The following is a 20,760-nucleotide window of genomic DNA, read 5'->3' on the forward strand; positions in this document are numbered from 1 at the left end:
ATTAGAAAGAAATGGAAGCGGGGGGGGGGGGGCTTGAGGAAAAAAATAAGAGACTCCAGTAGTTATCATGAACATAATATATGAAGCAATTTGAATTCAAGGGAAGGCAATTTAGAATCTTATTAAATTTTCTTCTCTCCTTTTATTGTGTGAGCACGGTTGGGTGGCTTCTGGGGAGTCATCGATCAAAACAGAGGTGCGTGGAGAGGTGGGGACTGAAAAAGGCCAGTTCCCATATCCTTGCTTTAGTTACAATGGGATTGCTACCCAGCGCCTCGGATCTGGCCCAAGTCAGGGACTCAGTAAGTATGAATGATAAATAATGAATGAGTGGATGGATGGATGGGCCTGGATTGGGAGAGACCATTAAACATTAGCTGTGGTTGCCAAAGAGGCTGGCATAGCTGTTGGCTAAGCCCTGTCAGATTCTGTTTCCAATCCATTTGACTGCTTCATTGCTCACTCAGTCATTCATTCTCACTCACTCAATATTTACTGAGAATGGACCATATACAAGGCGCTATGTTAAGTACTCTATAGTTGCCTTTGTCTGCACATGCTCAGTCATGTCCAACCCTTTGCAACCCCATGGACATTAGCCTGCCAGGCTTCTCTGTCCATGGGGTTCCCCAGGCAAGAATACTGGAGTGGGTTGCCATTGCCTTCTCCAGGGGATCTTCCCACCCAGGCATCGAGCTCAAGTCTCTGGCATCTCCTGTGTTGGCAGGTGGGTTCTTTACTACTGAGCCACCTGGTATAGTTGCCTAGGGCTGTTCTCACAAAATACTACAAATCAGTTGGCTTAAAATCACAGGAATTAATTTTCTTATAGTTCTGGATGCTACAAATCCAAAATTAAGGGTGTTAACACCCTCTGAAGGCTCTAGGGAGGAATCCTTCCTTGCTTCGTCTAGCTTCTAATCACCCCAGGCATTCCTTGGCTTGTGGCAGCCTCCATCCAGCCTTCACCTCTGTCTTCCCATGGCCATCTTTTCTGTGGTTCTGTCTCTCTAACTCTCCCTCTCCTTGTAAGGATGCCAGTCACTGGGTTTAGGGTTCACCCTGACCCTGTCTGACCACATCTTAACTTGGTAACATCTGCAAAGACCTCATTTCCAAATAAGGTCACATTCACATGTTCTGGGAGGACATAAATTTTGAGGGAAAGCTATTCAACTCAGCAAAAGCAATGTGGGGAAACCCAGATTGGTGCCTGCTAACAGTTGAGTAGGGGAGATAAGAGAAACATACATATTCAATATGTAAATACATAAACACCTCCTGGTTTACAGCGTGGCCCTAGAAGGCAGTTTTAAGCTTGGAACTGTTGAGCTGAAACACTTGCTGCTTTAAGCGTAGTGGGAAACCCATTACTGAGGGCAGGGGGTATTAATGGGCCTGGGCTGAGCGCAGCAGGACCGTCGGTAAAACGTCACCTGGGGGGTGTTCGGGGGGGAAAAGGATACAAAACTTGTGTGGTGTTTCTGGCATGTGAATGACGTGGGGGAAATAAAAACTGTATGAATTAGAAAACTCAGTAGCCATTCCCTTGAATCTCTGGATGCACTGAAGAGACAGAATGACAGGCTCCGATCTATCCATTATCATGGAAAACCACATGTGACAGAGCATCTCCTTGGGAAGATTTAAAGACACCCTGGTGGCTCAGCGGTAAAGAATCTGCCTGCCAGTGCAGGAGACATGGGTTCCATCCTTGATCCGGGAAGATCCCACATGCCACAGAGCAGCTAAGCCCGTGCACCAGAACTGCTGAGCCTGCGCTCTAAGGCCGGGAGCTGCAACTGCTGAAGCCCGCGCTCCCTAGAGTCTGTGCACCGTGACAGGAGGAGCTGCTGCAGTGAGAAGCCCTCGAACCACGGCCGGAGAGTGGCCCGCGCTTGCTGCAATTAGAGAAAGGCCCACATAGAGACAAAGACCCGGCAGAGCCAAAAAGAAATAGATAAATAATAAAAAAATTATATATTAGAAAAAGACACCAGCTGGAAGGCAGACCAAGCTGGAGACTAAGTACAAGACTCAATTGTGAAAGTCACTGAACTTCAGAGGAAGCTGAAGTCTCAGCCTAGGCAAGTTGTCTACGCCAGAGTCAGGGCCCTGATAGACAGTGAGGGAGGGGGACCTTGAGAACTGGGATGAGGACGTCTGAGAAGGGGCACTTGAGAACCTCAAATCCCTTGATTTCCCTGAGCCCTCCAAGCCTGCAAAAGCAGTTCACTCTTCCTTGTCAGAAGAGCCCCCCTTTGCTTGAAACTTATGCAGAAATCTCAAATAAGAGAGCTACCTATAAATAAGCCTTCCTCTCCCCCAGCGTCTGTCCCCCCGCCACCACCCCACTACTCTTGGATGTCAGGCCTATAAGAAGGTTTAGCTGGGAAAATGCTGAAACTGCTCAGGGGGGAGAGACAATGGGCTCCAGAGGAATTGTAAAATCTCGAATTGGGAGAGTATGTTTTGGAGTGACTCCGGGGAGCATGGAGGATCAAGGGGGACAAGTTTGGATAAAAGAGAATCAGTCAATATAAGGCATTCCTCCCATGATGGTAGAGAGCATTTAACTTCTGGTTAAGCACCCCAGGTGCCAATCTTGGTACGCTGCCTGGGTGCTTGGGGAAACTGTCTCACAGCAAATGAAGAAGAGATGGCAGATTGGAGGAAGGGATCAAAAGTCTTGGAGGAGTGAAAATGCTAGAGGGGCTCTACTACCTAAGAGCAGAAAATCATCAGATGACTGGATTCCTTGGGAAGGCCTGGTGCACCATCCTTTCACCAAGGCCATGATGAGGGTGCCAGTAAGGGGGTACCAACGTCATTGGGAGATTCTCTAGTGGTGTCCTCTGAGGGTGGGGCTGGCAGAGACCCTGCTACAGAACTTGGTAGCAAAGGGAATGGTGGGATTCGGGAGCAGAGGCCAGCAGGCAGCTCTCAACCATCAGAAGCAAGGGGGTTAGGGGCTTCCCTGATGGTCTAGTGGCTAAGACTCCATGCTCCCAATGCAGGGGGCCCAGGTTCAATCCCTGGTCAGGAAACTAGATTCCCAGATGCCACAACGAAAAGTCCCATATGCCACAACTAAGACCTGGTGCAGCCAAATAAATAAATAGTAAAAAAAAAAAGAAGCAAGGAGGGTACAATGACTGTCATAGGCAGCAAGTCAGAGTGGTAGCCAGGGTCACTTGACCTTTAGGGGTCCATTGAGATGCTTAATAGATCATGATGTTTCTGGGCAGGATAGATAAATGGTCAGCAAATGAGTTTCTAAATATGTATAATCAAAGAAGATAAAAAAAAAAGGATGCACAGAAGACTGAAGTCAGTTATTTCCAAGGAAAATCATGATCCCAGTTTCCATGTCTTGAATGAGTTCCCAAACCTGTAATCCAACAGCTGAGAGAGAGGGCAGAGTTTCTACAAGAAAGGGCCTGGCAGCATCATGGTAACAAGTACAGCTGTGATGTTCTTAGTTTTTCACCCGGAAGACAGATCTACGATATTCATTCAAGTATCTGCATGCTGGGGTGTGGTAAACAGAACAATACCATTCACCCTGGAATGTCCATACCCTAATTCCTAGATCCTGGGAACATGTTACATTGCACAGAAAAAGGGACTTTGAAGATGTAATGAAGACTCCAGATTTTTAACAGCTTATTGACTAGAAATGTAGTAATACGTCTTTTGTTACCCGAACCTTATTGACCAGAGCGTTTCAATATTCACTTACATAACAAATCACTGGCCACAGGCATTAGTGTCTGCCAAAGTCCCTCAGTCAATAATGTGTTAAGAAAGGGAGATAATCCTGGATTAACCAAGTGGGTCTAAACTCATCACTTGAGCCCTCAAGAGTGGAGACTCTTCTCCAGCTGGAGACAGAAGGGAAGGTCAGAGACATTCAAAGCAAGGGAGTGACTCAACCCACCAGTGCTAGAGGGAGGCCACGTGGGAGCATGAGAAAAAATGAGGGCAGTCTCTGTGAGTAAAGACTGGCTTCCAGCAAGGAAGTGGGACCTCAATCCTACACCCATAAGGAAATGAGTTTGACCAACAACCTGAATAGGCTTAGGAGCAGACTCATCCTCAGAACCTCTGGAAAGAAACCCAGCCTTGCCAACACCTTGATTTTGGCATTATAAGACTCTGACAAGAGGACTCATGGAGTCATGCTACACTCAGGATTCTGACCTGCAGAACTGTGAGATAACAAGTAAATGTTACTCCCTTTTCACCCCCGTTTTAATTTAGTGTTTACTTACTTATTTATGGACTATCACCGCACTAGACCGTAAGCACTCTGAGGTCAGGGACTGTGCCCTTATTACTCTGAAACATACCCCTGGCATGCAGCACAGTAGCTGGTACATAGTGGGTACCCAACAAATAGTGTGGGACTGAACCCGTATGCAGGTCAGGAAGCAACAGTTACAACTGGACATGGAACAACAGACTGGTTCCAAATAGGAAATGCAGTACGTCAAGGCTGTATATTGTCATCCTGCTTATTTAACTTATATGCAGAGTACATCATGAGAAATGCTGGGCTGGAGGAAGCACAAGCTGGAATCAAGATTGCTGAGAGAAATATCAATAACCTCAGATATGCAGATGACACCACCCTTATGGCAGAAAGTGAAGAGGAACTAAAAAGCCTCTTGATGAAGTGAAGGAGGAGAGTGAAAAAGTTGGCTTAAAGCTCAACATTCAGAAAACTAAGATCATGGCATCTGGTCCCATCACTTCATGGGAAATAGATGGGGAAACAGTAGCTGACTTTATTTTTTTGGGCTCCAAAATCACTGCAGATGGTGATTGCAGCCAAGAAATTAAAAGACGCTTACTCCTTGGAAGGAAAGTTATAACCAACCTGGAGAGCATATTTAAAAGCAGAGACATAACTTTGCCAACCAAGGTCTGTTTAGTCAAGGCTATGGTTTTTCCGGTAGTCATGTATGGATATGAGAGTTGGACGGTGAAGAAAGCTGAGCACCGAAGAATTGATGCTTTTGAACTGTGGTGTTGGAGAAGACTCTTGAGAGTCCCTCAGACTGCAAGGAGATCCAACCAGTCCATCCTAAAGGAGATCAGTCCTGGGTGTTCATTGGAAGGACTGATGCTGAAACTCTAACACTTTGGCCACTTCATGCGAAGAGTTGACTCACTGGAAAAGACCCTGATGCTGGGAGGGATTGGGGGCAGGAGAAGGGGACGACAGAAGATGAGATGGCTGGATGGCATCACCGACTCGATGGACATGGTTTTGGGTAAACTCCGGGAGTTGGTGATGGACAGGGAGGCCTGGTGTGCTGAGATTCATGGGGTCGCAAAGAGTCAGACATGACTGAGCAACTGAACTGAACAGAACTGAACCTTGCAATTGTTTACTTCAATGCCATAATACAAGCACATTCTATTCTAAGCCAGCAAGTCTGTGGCAAGGTGTGTTGGTAGTGAGAAAATCAATACAGGGCGATAGGGTAAGAGTTGAAACTGACACCCACAGACCCAAAGCACCACAGTGGTTCCTGTCTGAGAGTGTTTGCATATCTTGGTGATATTGAGAGTTCACTTTCAGACCACTGCAATAAAATGAGCATCACAATACAGGAAATCATGTGAACTTTTTCATTTCCAGTGCATATAAAAGTAATGTTTACAGTATACTGTAGGCTATGTGTACAATAGCGTTATGTCTTAAAAAACAATGTATATCTTAAATAATACTTTATGGCTACAAAATGCTAACCATCACCTGAGCCTTCAGTAAGTCATAATCTTTTTGAAATGGTCATTATCAAAAGACCACTGATCACAGATCAACAAATAAAAATGAAAAAGTCTGAACTAGTGCCAGCATTACCATGTGGCACAGAGACGGGAAGTGAGCAAGTGGCACCAACAGACTTGATGTAGGGTCGCTACAAACCTTCAATTTGTGAAAACAAATGCAGCATGTGAGAAGCTCGGTGAGGTATGCCTATCCCAGCTTCATCTCCTAGACTTAGTATGGGAGACGGACCAAGGTGATGCTTTAAAGACCAGCTGTTGGTCATCCCCGTTTTCGAATGTACAGTCTGAATGGATGTAGTTAATTGGGGGCATGACCCTCATGTTCACATTGGTCCTTTGACCTGTGAAGTAAGTCATTGTGCTAGGAAAGGCCAAGTGGAAACCCCTGAAACTACTTCCTCCAAGCCAAGAGAGCAAAGAAAAAACAAACAATATACCAGGGGGATGATAGAGATGAGTATCTCCCACACAAGGATTTATAGAATGCATGGACATTGGATTCACATTTCTAATTAATCAGTCTAGCTCCTGGAGAAACTAGGCAGATCATGGTAGGTGATAAAGGATGACCTCAAATATCATCAATTGTAGCTCTGACCACATCACATTCTAGTTGCAGATTCTTTACTAGAAAAGACTATTAGGTCTCTTCTCTGAAGACATACAGCGACTGAATACATGCTTTTCAATAACTGTCAAGAATGAGACTTGGAAGCAGTTTTCATTTGCACGGGACAGGTAAGAGATAAATTCAAGGTCTTTCTCCAGGGTTATGTTAATTTACAATTCTCTTCCTGAACATAGTCCAAAGGGACCTGGACTCCCTAGAAATTCTGTAGAGTATCATATAGGTGTACTACATTGATGACTTTACATTCATCTAACCGACTGAACAAAAAGTGCTAAGTACCCTGGATACCTTGAGAAGACAAATTTGCTCCAGAAGGTGGGAGTGAAAACCTGCTGTGATTCAGGAGCTTGCCATATCAGTGAAGTTTTTTGGGGCCCAGTGATCTGAAGCACATCAGTATATCCCCTCTTATGTTGAGGACAAGTTACTGTATTTTGCACCTTGTAACACTCTCTCTTGAGAGTCCCTTGGACTGCAACGAGATCAAACCAGTCAATCCTAAAGGAAATCAGTCCTGAATATTCATTGGAAGGACTAATGCCGAAGCTGAAGCTCCAATATTTCTGCTACCTGATGCAAAGAGCCAACTCATTGGAAAAGACTCTGATGCTGGGAAAGATTGAGGGCAGGAGAAGGGGACAACAGAAGATGAGATGGTTAGATAGCATCACCGACTCAATGGACATGAGTTTGAGCAAGCTCAGGGAGACAGTGGAGGACAGGGAAGCCTGGAGCTCTGTAGTTCATGGGGTCACAAAGAGTAGGACATGACTTAGCCACTGAATAACAACGACACTCAAAAAGAAGCACGATGCTTGGTGAGCTTCTTTGGGTTTTGAAGAGAGATCATTTTACAGTTGAAAATAATTCTCTGACATACTTATTGCATGACATGAAAGGCTGCTAGGTTTCTCATAGAGCCCAGCAGCAAGAAAGGGCTCTAGAGTGAGTCCAAGCTGCCGTCCGAGCAGCCCTGCTATTTGTGTCATATGACTTGGCAGATAACATTGCACTAGAAGGATCTTTGGTAGAGAAGGAGGCTGGGGTTTGGAGGAAGACCTTGCCATTTGTAGTGGACTGGATTGTGTCCTAACCCTTGGTACCCATGAATGAGACCTTATTTGGAAATAGGAATTTTGCATATATGATGAAGTTAAAATGAGGTCTTACTGGACTAGGGTACACCTTCAATCCAGTGACTCATGTTCTTATCAGGAAAGGGACATTTGGAGGCAATTTGACTGGGAGAGAATGGAACGTGAAGACAGAGGCAGAGACTGGAGCGATATGTCTTACAAAGCCGAGGAAGGCCCAGGACTGCCAGCAACCACCAGTTAGGAGGGAGGTGAGGGACTGTTTGTCCCTTAGACCATTGGTCCCCAACCATTTTGGCATCAGGGACCGGTTTCATGGAAAGACGCTTTCCACAGACCAAGATGGGGATGGGTGGGATGGTTGCTGGATGATTTAAGTATATTTACTGTACACTTTATTTCTATTATCACACCAGCTCCACCTCAGATCATCAGGCATTAGATCCCAAATGGTGGGGAACCCCGCCTTAGAGCATCCAGAAGGAACCAACTTTGCTGATACCTTGATTTTGGACTCCTAGCTTGCAAACTAGGAGGAAATTTGGAAACGAAACTTCCTTTCATTTCCAATGAAAGAATAGATTTTTGAAGTTTTTTAGCTCCCTGGTTTGGGGCACTTTGTTACAGCAGCCCTGTAAAATGAACATACCATCTAAGGCATTGAACTATATACCATCTAAAGTATAGACCTGACCGCTGTCTAAAAAGCGACGCCCACCTTGCTGGTGGGCTCTGCTAAACACTGAGTGTCTGGCTATGTGGCATCAAGGGGCAACTGGCTAAGACGGCAGAGTAGAAAGACCCCGAGCTGACCTCCTCTCACATTCACACCAAAATCACAACTATCTACCAAACCACCACTGATGAAAAAGGCTGGAACCTAATAGAGAAGAAATTCTAGAACTAAAGATGTATAGCAGGAACCACAATGACAAAGGAGGGGCGAACTCACGACATAGCCAAGTTCCATATCCCCAGCAGGATGCCCCACAAGCTGGAGAATAATTACATTCTAGAGGTCCTCCCACAGGAGTGAGGGGTCTGAACACCACGTTGAGCTCTGGGGGTCATGAACTGGGAAGATGAGTCCCCAGAGCATTTGACTTTGAAGGCCAGGGGGCTTCAGGGGTCCCAGGAGGCTGCAGAAAATAGAGACTTCATCCTTTAAGGACGCACACAAAATCTTACGTGAACCGGGACCCAGGGCAGAAGAAGTAACTTGATAGGAGTCTGGGCCAGACTGACCTGCTGGTCTGGGAGAGTCTCCTGGAGAGGGCGGGGGAGGGCTGCGGCTCACCCCCCTGGGGGACACAGACACTTGTGGCAGCAATTCTTGGGAGTTCCTTCTACTGCAAGGATGCTGATGCTGGTGGCCACCCTGGAATCCTCCCTCCAGCTCATCAGCACCAAGAACTGGCCCCACTGGAAAGCCTGCAGGTGTCAATGCTGGGACAGCTCAGGCTAAGCAACTGAGCTGGGACACAGCCCCACCCAGCAGCTCAGGCTGCCTTAAGGCTCCCTGAGTAAACAGTTCAGTTCAGTTCAGTTCAGTCGCTCAGTCGTGTCCGACTCTGTGATCCCATGAATCGCAGCACGCCAGGCCTCCCTGTCCATCACCAACTCCCGGAGTTTACCCAAAACCATGTCCATCGAGTCGGTGATGCCATCCAGCCATCTCATCCTCTGTCGATCCCTTCTCCTCCTGCCTCCAATCCTTCCCAGCATTAGGGTCTTTTCCAATGAGCCAATTCTTTGCATGAGGTGGCCAAAGTATTGGAGTTTCAGCTTCAACATAAACAAGTGGGACCTAATTAAACTTAAAAGTTTTTGCATAGCAAAGGAAACTATGAACAAGGTGAAAAGACAACCCTCAGAACAGGAGAAAATAATAGCAAAGGAAAGAACTGACAAAGAATTAATCTCCAAATATGCAAGCAGCTCAATACCAGAAAAACAGCCAACCTAATCAAAAAGTGGGCAGAAGACCTAAACAGACATTTCTCCAAAGACATACGGATGGCTAATAAACACATGAAAAGATGCTCATCATCTTGCATTATTAGAGAAATGCAAATCAAAACTACAACGAGGTATCACTTCACACTGGTCAGAATGGCCATCATAAAAAAAAATCTACAAACAATAAACGCTGGAGAGGGTGTGGAGAAAAGGGAATCCTCTTGCACTGTTGGTGGGAATGTAAACTGATGTAGTCACTGTGGCTAACAGTACGGAGATTCCTTAAAACACTAGGAATAAAACGATCATATGACCCAACAATCCCACTACTGAGTATATACCCTGAAAAAATCATAATTGAAAAAAGACACATATATCACAATGTTCATTGCAGCACTATTTACAATAGTTAGGGCACGGAAGCAACCCAGATGTCCATCCACAAATGAGTGGATAAAGAAACTGTGGTACATTTATACAGGGGAATATTAGTCATAAAAAGGAACACATTTGAGTCAGTTCTAGTGAGGTGGATGAACCTAGAGCCTTTTATTCAGAGTGAAGCAAGTCAGAAAGAGAAAAACAAATACTGTATAGTAACGCACATATATGGAACCTAGAAACACGGTACTGATGAACCTATTTGCAGGGCAGCAATAGAGAGACAGACATAGCGAGCAGACTTTGGACACAGTGTGGGAAGGAGGGGGCGCGGTGAATCGAGTGGCAGGGGAGCATATGCATTACCGTATGTGAAACAGATAGCCAGTGGGAATTGGCTGTATGGCCCAGGGAGCTCAAACTGGGGCTCCGTGACAACCGAGAGGGGTGGGATGGGGTTGGAGGTGGGAGGGGGGCACATATGTATACGTATGGCTGATTCATGTTGATGTATGGCAGAAACCAACCCAGTACTGTAAACCAGTATCCTCCAATTAAAAAAAAGAGGTTCCCTGAGCCCCACAGCTGCCTCTGGATGTGGCCCTGCCCATCAGAGGGCCCAGGACTCAGCTCTGCCCACAGTCCCCGGATCCCCTAGTTCCGGCCCCACCCTCAGGGGGTACCAGACTCACCTGGCAGACGCCAGACGCAAGAAAGCCACAGTCTCGAAGCCTGTGGACCCAGCCAGCTCACAGTGAGCCAGACCCTGCCCTGGGACTAGCTGGGCCCCGAGCCTGTCCACTAGCAAGCGAACACAAGCTTTGGGACACTCGGGATCCCATACCCAGATGTGTCAGGGACTGCCCCGGAAGGTAACATACTCACATGTTCTAGGCATTAGGAAATGGTCATCTTCGGAGACCGTTATTTTGCTACCACAGGATCCAAATAAAGTCCATATATTATGTTTGGTTGATATCACTCAAGTCTTTAAAAATCTATAGATTCCCTCCTCTATAACTTTCTTTGTCCTTATAATCTATCATTGAAGACACTGGGTTCTTCTTCCTGTAAGTGTCCTGTAGTCTTTATTTTGCTATATCTTCTTTATTCATCACACTACTCTTCTGGCCCTTGTGCTCTCTTGTAAATCAGTAGTTGGGTCTAGAGGCTATGTTAAATTTATGTTCATCTCTTTTTGTAAGACTACTTCAGAGCAGGTATTTTGTATTTTGGGTGATACTAGTAGTAGCTATTCATGCTCAGCCCCTAAATCGATTAATTCTACAGGGGTTGCAAAAATTAATTCTGTAATTCTGTGTTCACACTTTATTTGGAATGTACCTACAAAGTGTCACCTGCTACTGGGCTAGCCTGAGATACAGTTCTTTTAGAAGAGCCACCATAAATATTTCTTTCCCACTATTTTTCTATTTTTTTCACAGTAAAGCATTGGCTCGCTTGCATCCTCCATGAGTAACCAGTGAGTGTCCTTTTGAGTATCATTATGAAGTCAAGCGACTGAACTGAACTGAACTGATGAAGTCAAGGATCTCAGCATATTCGGTGTCAAACCCAGATCTATACTCTGGTTTTAGAACAATAGTCCCAAAATATCCTCTCATCAAGAATCCAGCTATTCTATTCCACAAGACTCCTTAACTGAAAATATTTTCCTAAGTCCACTGCAGAAAATAAGTATTAATAAGTTGTTCAAATTCTAACACATTAAAGACATGAGTTGAATAAGGTGATGATTAGCAGGGAAGTCCCAATACGGCTGTACATGGTGTTGTCAGCATTCCAGCCCAAATAAAAGATTCTTTAGTCAACCTGGTCTTGTCCCATATCATGAGCCTCTCTACAACGAGACTAGTTTGAATATCCTTGTTCACATTAATGGCTATCAGAATCCCTTGTTGAAAACTCCTGACTTAATAATAACAGCTGGGACTTTCCTGGTGGTCCAGTGGCTTAGACCCCATGCTCCCAATGCAGGGGGCCCGGGTTTGATCCCTGGCCAGGGAACTAGCTTCCGCAGGCCACAACTAAAGATCCCACATGTTACAACGAAGACTGAAGATCCCGTGTGCTGCAACTAAGACCAGGCACAGACAAATAAACAAATACTAGAAACAAGTAACAGTCAACATTACTGAGTTCTTCCTAGTGGATGGGCAGTGTTCTAAGGACTTCAGTGTAATGCTTAATTTTCACAGTCACCCTAACAGGTAGGCATTTTGTAGATGAGAATATTGAGTCACAGGCAGGTTAATTGACTTGACTGAGGTCACACAGCTGCTAAGAGATGGAGCTGGGCTTGGCAACTCTGGGCTCACACTCCCACGTGGCAATTATTGGTGGAGTAGTGGCCCCCTGCATGAGACTGAGTGCGTACCCTTCAATTCACACAATACCCATCCTGCCTCTTCATTCACTGATATTACTTGCCTAGTCTCTGCAGGCATCTGAGTTTGAGAACTCTGACATGGATCACCACCCCTTTACAAGTCTTGGGATTCTGGGCAACTTTAATAGGGTGGGTAATAAGAATGGATGCCTCATCAGAACCTGTCCAGGGAATAGAGTTTTATTTGTCCTAGATCCCATGCTGGGCTGGATTGGATTTATAAACACAGAATCCTGGGGCCAAATTTAGCAGAGTGAATTATGTTGTTCCCCCAGTGTAGGCCACAGCATCTAATTTGAGCTTAACTTAGGAACTGTGTATGCAATTACTCAGTGAGGTGATGGGTGATGGACATGTTCAAGATGGGATTTGGAAGCACTGGACCAAATAATTTCCTTTTTTTTCTTTCTCCTGCCACAAGAAACAATTTTCTTCCCTGTTGACTGTACTGGTGGATTCAATGCTTCCTTTGATCCCTGGAGACCACACTGAAGTCGTGGCTCAAAGACCAGCCAGCAAGACAATGAAACTCAAGCCCTGCACCACGGTTATTCCTGTGTGATATGGGGTTATTTCCCCAAGCATTCTGGGCCTAGTAACATTAAGAGCTGGAAGTGTTTCCCAAAGATGTTTGAGTCTATGCTATTAATGGGGGCTCTGGGACCAGGTCAATTTCATTTCTATACAAGTGATGGTATATAGATAGCATCACAGACTCAATGGACATAAATTTGAGCAAACTGGGAGATAAAGTCAGTCAATCCTAAAAGAAATCAGTCCTGAATATTCATTGGAAGGACTGATGCTAAAGCTCCAATACTCTGGCCACCTGATGCGAAGAACTGATTCATTAGAAAAGACCCCAATGCTAGGAAAGACTGAAGGCAGGAGGAGAAGGGGATGACAGAGGATGAGATGGTTGGATGCCATCAGCAACTTGATGGACATGAGTTTGAGCAAGCTTCAGGAGTTGGTGATGGACATGGAAGCCTGGCGTGCTACAGTCCATGGGGTTGCAAAGAGCCGGACATGACTTAGTGACTGAACAACAAGTGATGGTAACTGCCTTTAACTGCATTTACTACATATGGAGTATTCTACATACATCATCTCATTCAAAACACACTACAGTATAACACACACAAATTGAGGCTCAGAGGAGTTAAGTGGTTTCCCCCCAAATCACACAGCTAGTAAGTGGCAGAACTGGTCAAAACCCATGAAAGCAGATTCTCTGGGAAGCAGAGAACTTCCCACTAGAAGGCTGGACAACGTCTTGGCGTGGGCTACAGGATTTACCCAGGAGGGAGGGAACTGGTCAACCAAATCCCCTCTAATTCTAATATTCCATGAGTTTAAAGACCTGTAACAATGGGCGCAAAAGACACTTTGGCTACTTCAGGGCTCTGTTTCCAGGCCTTCATCTACAAAACATCGGACACTGTATCACTGAGCTAACTTGGACCAAAACAAATGATGGAAGCACTCATAGAACCAAAGAATAACCAAACAACGATTCCATGAATGAAGAGGATTTTGACACGCTGGGGCTCCAGTACAAACCAATGGGCCTCAGGTCTTGGTGGTTAACGGTGCATCAGCTCCACCCACTTCCACTCCGTGTTCACTGCCCTTAAGAGCCAGAGTCCTAGGAGACAGCGGTCCAGACTGGGCCACGTGCCTGCTTCCCAGCCAAGAGAGGATGGGGCATTTTGACCAGCAGCTCCCAAAGAAGAGTGTTCAGTGTGGCTGGGTGGGTGGAAACAGGTCCCTGCAGAGGTTATCCTGGGGATGGACAGGGTGCCGTGGGGTCCAGGGCAGCTATTTTAGGAGCAGAGACAGTGATGGTTGGTTCTCCCCATCTGTAGAATGGCCATATTAGAGTGACCTCACTCCTGCCACTTAACACCCTTCACCAAACCTCACTCCACCAAGGAGTGTTGGTTTTTTGACTCCTGCCCGGATGCTGTCCCGGGAAACACAGCTGTGCCTGTCACCCGGACCTTCCTTTCTCACTTTGTTTACCAAACCTCTCGATGAGATGCAGAAGGATTGTTAACATTGGATGTGTAGGGGCTGTGATTACACACCCACGGAAATCCTCCCCCCACCTTCCCTCCATCACTGAGTACCCATCTTAACCCCTGTCAGGCTTCATTATGCGTGGAGAATAGAGAGACCTTGGGATGCTACGGCGATAAGGTCGAGAGCTGAGGCGAGCGCGGGGACAGCCTTTGTGGCCACACCCCACTCACCCGTGTTGAGTCTTTTGTTGCCGTCACTTGCACCATCCCCCTGGGCGCTCAGAGCTCAGGCTCTACGCCCGCGGTCCCCAACCTTTTTGGCACCAGACCCAGTTTTGTGGAAGACAGTTTTCCCACAGATCACCAGGTGGTGGGGGTGTGGGGGTGGTTTCGGAATGACTCAAGTGCATTGTGCGTTTTCTTTCTGTTATTATTACATTGTGATATATAATGAAACGACTATACAACTCACCATAATGCAGAATCAGTGGGAGCCCCGAGCTTGCTTTCCTGCAACTAGCTGGTCCCATTTGGGGAGAAGCAATGGGAGACAGGGACGCCGGAAGTGTGGGAAGCAGCTCTAAATACAGACAAAGCTTCGCTCACTTGCCGGCTGCCCATTTCCTGCTCTCTGGTCCGGTTCCTAACAGGCCGCTGGGTCCGGTCCATGACCCTGGAGACTGGGGACCCCTGCTCCAAGTCAGTGATTCTCTTCCTGGGCTGCAAATTGGAAATATGTTGGGGGAGCTTAAGACACTTAAGCTTAAGTTGGGCGCCACCTCCCAGAGATTCTGATTTAGGTAGTCTGTGGTCAACTTTGGGCACTGGCGTGTTTAAAAGTCTTCTAATGTGATTATAATGTGAAGCAAGAAATAAGAACTCCTGACAGAGTATGGCCTAGTACTTTAGTTACTGGGTCTCTCTCCCCTAGGAAAGTGCACATCCTAGCCTTGTCCTGGGCCTTTGGAAATATTTCCCAGTGCTGAAGCATGTAGAGCCAGATAGCCCTGGGTTCAAATCCCAGATCTTCCTCTCACTAGCTGTGTGTCTTTGAACAAGTGTCTTAACCTCTCTGAGAGGCAGCTTCTTCATCTATAAAGTAGGATTAGTAATGGAACCTCCCTTAACAGGGTGTTAGGAGTAAATGAACGAGCGTGGAGAAAGCACGTGGCACAATGCCTGACATAGAATAAGCCCACCATGAATGTTAGTTCTGTTGTTATCATCATTATTCTTATTGTCTGGCATTTCCTCACACTTAAAGCCTCAAAGTAGCTCTTTATGATAGGCTATCATATAGGCACTATTATTCCGTCCACTTCCCATATAAAGAAATCAAGACTCATACAGGTTAAGGAACTAGCCTAGGGCACACAGCTTCTGCCGGACAGAGTCTTTTGCAGCCTGCTCCAGGGCTCTGGCCTGTCCTTCTCTGCTTTTAGCTCCTGGGAATCAGGCAGTAACCTCCGGATAATCCCCTATTCCCACTCTGGGAAAAGGGGAAGGTGGCCACTTCGCAGGCGCTCCTTCCTTCTCATCCCTTTCCAGCTGGAGCAGAAACATGCCAATTAGAGACATTCCCAGTGGCCGCCGCTCCGTGCGGTTGTACAGAAACGGCTTGATCGCCGTGATGGTCTCTCCTCTCCATTAAGTTAATGGATATTCACAGGCAGGCTTGATCCTTACGAGTGCACAGGCTGAGCGTGTGTGAGACCTCACAAGAGCACAGCGGGGACGGCACAGAAGAGCTCCCCAAAGCCCAAGGGCTGCCATGCCTTCGCCAGTCTCTCTTTTAAGCGAGGAACAGAAACCCCACGCCGTTTCAGTAAAAGGGCTGAAGGGCCCTTTCAGGTTCGAGAAGAACATCAGGAGGGCTCCCAGCCTTCTCCAAAGGGCACTCGCATCATCTGACTCACAGGGGAACTAAGGGAGTTGGAGTGACAGAGAGGCAAAACCCTCAGCGGATGGAAAGAGTGGAAGAGGCTGAGAAAGGATGTCAATGATGATTAGGTGGTGGGAGAAGCCGGGGGCCATGAGGACCTTGTCCCCTACCACTAGGGGAAAAACAGGGACGATGCTGAGCAAGGGGCTGAAACAGATGGATTTTTAAAAACTGAAGCACAGCTGATGTATAATATTGTATGAGCTATGGGTCTATAACATATCAAGCCACTTTTTTTAAAGGCTATATACTCCGTTTATAGTTATTAGAAAGCATTGGATGTATTCCCACAGATGGATCTTGAGGACTATGAGGTTGATGATGATGGTTAGTTCATACGGAGAGCCATTCTGTGCTGGGCGGTATGTAAGTTCTTTATAAGTACCATCCCGTGCTCGCTTTGGCAGCACATATACTATAAGTACCATCCCATTGAATCCTCTAGACCCACACCATTCAATATGGCAGCCACTAGCCACGTGTGGCTTTTGAGATTTAGGTTTATATTAACTAAGGCTAAAATTAAGTTCTGCAGTGACACTAGCCACCTTGCAGGTTTTCAGTAGCCTCGTGTGGCTAGTGGCTACTACACTGGACAGTGAAGACACAGGACATTCTTGCCACTGCGGGACATTCTCCTGGACAGCGCTGGTCCAGACCCTACACACTCAAGGTGTGGTTCCTCAGTGTCAGCTGGGAGCTTGTTAGAATGCCAGAATCCCAGCCCTTCCTATGGCTCCACTGAATCACCAACTGGGAAAGACTGGGGGCACGGATTCTTCAAATATATTTTTTTCTGCCTCAGCTTCTCTCTCTTTTCTTCTGGGACTCTGACTACCCTTATTTTAGACCTTCTGGGTTTTGCTCCTTGGACCACCCCCTGTCCCGCCCCCGCCCCGAGGATCTGTTCATTTTATCTCTCCATCTTCCTCCCTCCTTAAGAATGGCTCATTTCTACAGATCTAGCTTCAAATCCCTTCCTTTGTGTATTCAAGCTCTGAATTTCATTTGGTTCCTTTTTTTATTTTCTATTTCTCAGTTGAGATTCCCTATCTTTTCATTCATTAAAAGCATATTAAAAAAAAAAACCAAAAAACCATAATCAGACAGTGTTACGGCAGTTTTAAATCCTTATCTCATAGGTGCACCGTCTCAGGGTTGGCTTCTATTGATTGCCTTTCTCCTTAAAAATGGGTCACATCTCCCTGGTTCTCTACATGCTGAGTAATTTTGAAGTTTATCCTGGATGTCGTGAATTTTTATTTTAATGGAAGATTATGGGTTATGTTATTGATATATTCCTCCAAAGAATGTTGATATTTTTGTTTTAGTGGGCAATTACAGTTTGCTGTAAAGACAGCAAACTCTGTCTTACCTACATGAGCAGCAGCTGAAATCTTAGTTGTAGTCTTTAATATTTAATAAGCTGTAAGCGTGGGGCTGCCCTGGCAGCTCAGTCAGAAAAGAATTCGCCTGCGGTGCAGGAGACATGGTTTTGATTCCTGGGTTGGGAAGATACCCTGGATGAGGGCATGGTAACCCACTCCAGTATCCTTGCCTGGAGAATCCCCATGGACAAAGGAGTCTAGTGGGCTACAGTCCATGGGGTTACAAAGAGTTGAACATGACCACAGAGTTGGACACGACTTAGCGACTAAACCGCCTCCACGACCATGCTGTAAGCATTAGGCGTGCATTGCCTAGGGGTCAGCCAGAGATTTGGACTAAGCCTATGCCCAAGCCAGAATCCTTTTTTTACCCCTTCTCTGTTCTCTCTTTACTAGGATTATCCCTTGCTATGACTGTGGTTGCCAAAAGTTGGGCAAGATTTCCTAAGTGTTTCAGCTGTCCTATGCTGAGCCACAGCTGAGCCTGAGTCTGGACCCTCAGACCAGAATTCTGTGCTCGTCCCTTCCTCTAAGATTGGAAACGCCCACCTAGATCTACCTGTCCCTCACCACCTTGACTCTCTAGAGACCTAAAGTAGTCCCTTTCTGTATTTTTCTCAGCGTTGTTATATGTGGCGCGGTTAGTTTGTCAGGCTCTAACTTGACCACGCGAGAAACAGAGCCCTGGGCTTCCTGAATCAGAATCTTCATCTTAGCAAGACCCCCAACCGATTCCAGTGTAGCAGAGAGGCGCTAAACCACCCTAAGAGGCAGGGACTTCTCTTTCTTATTCTCCTTTTACAGATGCGGAAACTGAGGCTTAAGAAGGTTTCTTAAAATGGTTGAAGTCGGGACTTCCCTGGTGGTCCAGTGGCTAAGACTCCACGCTCCCAATGCAGGAGGCCTGAGTTTGATCCCTGGTCAGGGAACTAGATCCCACGTGCTGCAACTAAAGGTCCTGCATGCTGCAACTAAGACCCAGCACAGCCAAATAAATAAATAGCTTAAAAATGGCAGAGGTCACAGAGTGAGTAAGGAGAGACAGGATTCAAACCCATCAGGAGTCTGACTCCAGAGCATAACCAAAAGGCTGTAGTTTATCTCCTCCCTAGCAACAGCGGGCCTTGATCTACTCTGAAGTGTGGTAGGAATCGAAAGAGAAGAGAGGCAACGAGACGGCTGTATGTTTCTGCCTTTGGTCATGCACCGGGAGACAGATGACCCAACACAAAGTTGGAATCGGATGGATCCCACTCACTCATCAATCTTTGCCTGGTCCTGGATCATTGTGATTTAATATTTGAGTTCCCAGATCTGGGGATATCAATTTTGAGAGCCTTGTACCTTGAAAACTTTGAGTTGGAGACCTAGTTCATTTTCTTCAGTTGATGCAAGTGACTTGCTCATCATACAAAGTAGAACATCAGGTTAATTGAACTTGAAAATTAAATTGCATTCTTATCATTTCAAGGAGCTCCAGAAGGACCCCTGCCTTGCAAGTTAAGAGGACTTTGATATCCTAAATGAGCACCCTCTTCTTTTGCATTTCACATCTGAACTGTCAACTGTAAAATGGGGTTATAGTTTTCACTATCCTATGTAGTGGGCCAATCCATCAGCCAAAGAAATGTTTCTATCTATGCTTGTGTTCAGTCTTGTCTGAATCTTTGTGACCCCATGGACTGTAGCCCGCCAGGCTCCTCTGTCCACGGGGATCCCTCAGGCAAGAATACTGGAGTGGGTTGCTATTTCCTCCTCCAGGGGATCTTCCCGATCCAGGAGGTGAACCTGCATCTCCTGCTGTCTCATCTCCTGCATTGTAGGCAGATTCTTTACCCACTGAGTCATCAGGGAAGCCATTAAAGAAATGTTTGAAGGACCTGAAATAAATGTCAGTGGTCTTGTGATCTTCTCTCTCCATCCTTTTGGTCCTCAATAAAAGCCTATTGACAGGTCATCTGGATTGGTATTTAAGTACCATCTGGAATCTGACAAAATGTGGTCCACTGGAGAAGGGAATTGCAAACCACTTGAACTGTGGTGTTGGAGAAGACCCTTGAGAGTTCCCTGGCTGGACTGCAAGGAGATCAAACCAGTCCATCCTAAAGGAAATCAATCCTGAATATTCATTGGAAGGATTGATGCTGAAGCTCCAATACTTTGACCACCTGATGCAAAGAGCCGACTCATTGGAAAAGGCCCTGATGCTGGGAAAGATGGAAGGCAGGAGGAGAAGGGGACGACAGAGGGTGAGATGGTTGGATGGCATCACTGACTCAATGGACATGAGTTTGGGCAAGCTCTGGGAGATGGTGAAGGACAGGGAAGCCTGGTGTGCTGCAGTCCTGGGGTCAGAGAGAGTTGGACATGACCGAGTGACTGAAGAATAACAACAGAATCTATGGAGAAAGATGAAGTGTGGAACTGGCCTAGGCAGTACTTTATTTATCATCTGCTCCAGCCTCAACTCATTTTTTGGATGAGGAATGGAAGCCAAGAGTCTGGTGGAGGCAACTGTCCGAGCCCAGGTTACACAGCTATTAATGGATAGAGCCCACATGCTTAGTCCCCTGGTCCTGGCCCCGCGCTGACCATAAATTAGATGAACTAGGGTTTGGGAGAAGATGTGACTGTTTGGATGAGGGTCAGAACTGGTTGTTGATGCTGGCAGGAAAAACACATTGCCAGGGGTTTTAGAGTGAATGAACATAGTGGGGGTGGGAAATGGGTATCTGGGTGGGATTGTGGCAGCTGAGGAAAAAGTCAGGAGCAGCTGGAGAAGCCTGGAGAGGAGTTACACCCTCGAGAGCTCTGGACACAGAGACCCAGTAGCAAGGATAGTGCTAGGGACTGCTGGGACCAGCAAGAGCAGACGGGCATTTGATCTGTAGGCTGCTGAGAAATCTTAAATGGCCAGACCCCAATTGTTAGTGTCTACGGTCATGGCAAATGTCACAACCTCTGGATGGGAGCTTTCCTTGGAGACTCAGGTGTCCCATGGACTCAAAGGGCCTCAGCTCCTCCACATCTCCTTTTTGGGGTGGTGGTCTCCAGTCTGGGGCTTTCACCTCCTTTTACATTTCCCTTGGTGTCCTGCACTGTGCTAGGTCGAATGCAGATCTCGAA

The 20,760-nt window shown here is 46.4% G+C and overlaps 1 non-coding gene across 1 annotated transcript; it reads left to right on the plus strand.

Annotated features, from left to right (window-relative positions):
• The first annotated feature begins 2,974 nt into the window (after window positions 1-2,974).
• TRNAW-CCA (transfer RNA tryptophan (anticodon CCA)) lies at window positions 2,975-3,047 on the plus strand. The gene has a single exon. It is a non-coding gene; the product is annotated as a tRNA-Trp (tRNA).
• Window positions 3,048-20,760: the final 17,713 nt, after the last annotated feature.

The sequence above is a fragment of the Odocoileus virginianus genome, chromosome 12, assembly GCF_023699985.2.
Source record: "Odocoileus virginianus isolate 20LAN1187 ecotype Illinois chromosome 12, Ovbor_1.2, whole genome shotgun sequence".
Taxonomy (NCBI): domain Eukaryota; kingdom Metazoa; phylum Chordata; class Mammalia; order Artiodactyla; family Cervidae; genus Odocoileus; species Odocoileus virginianus.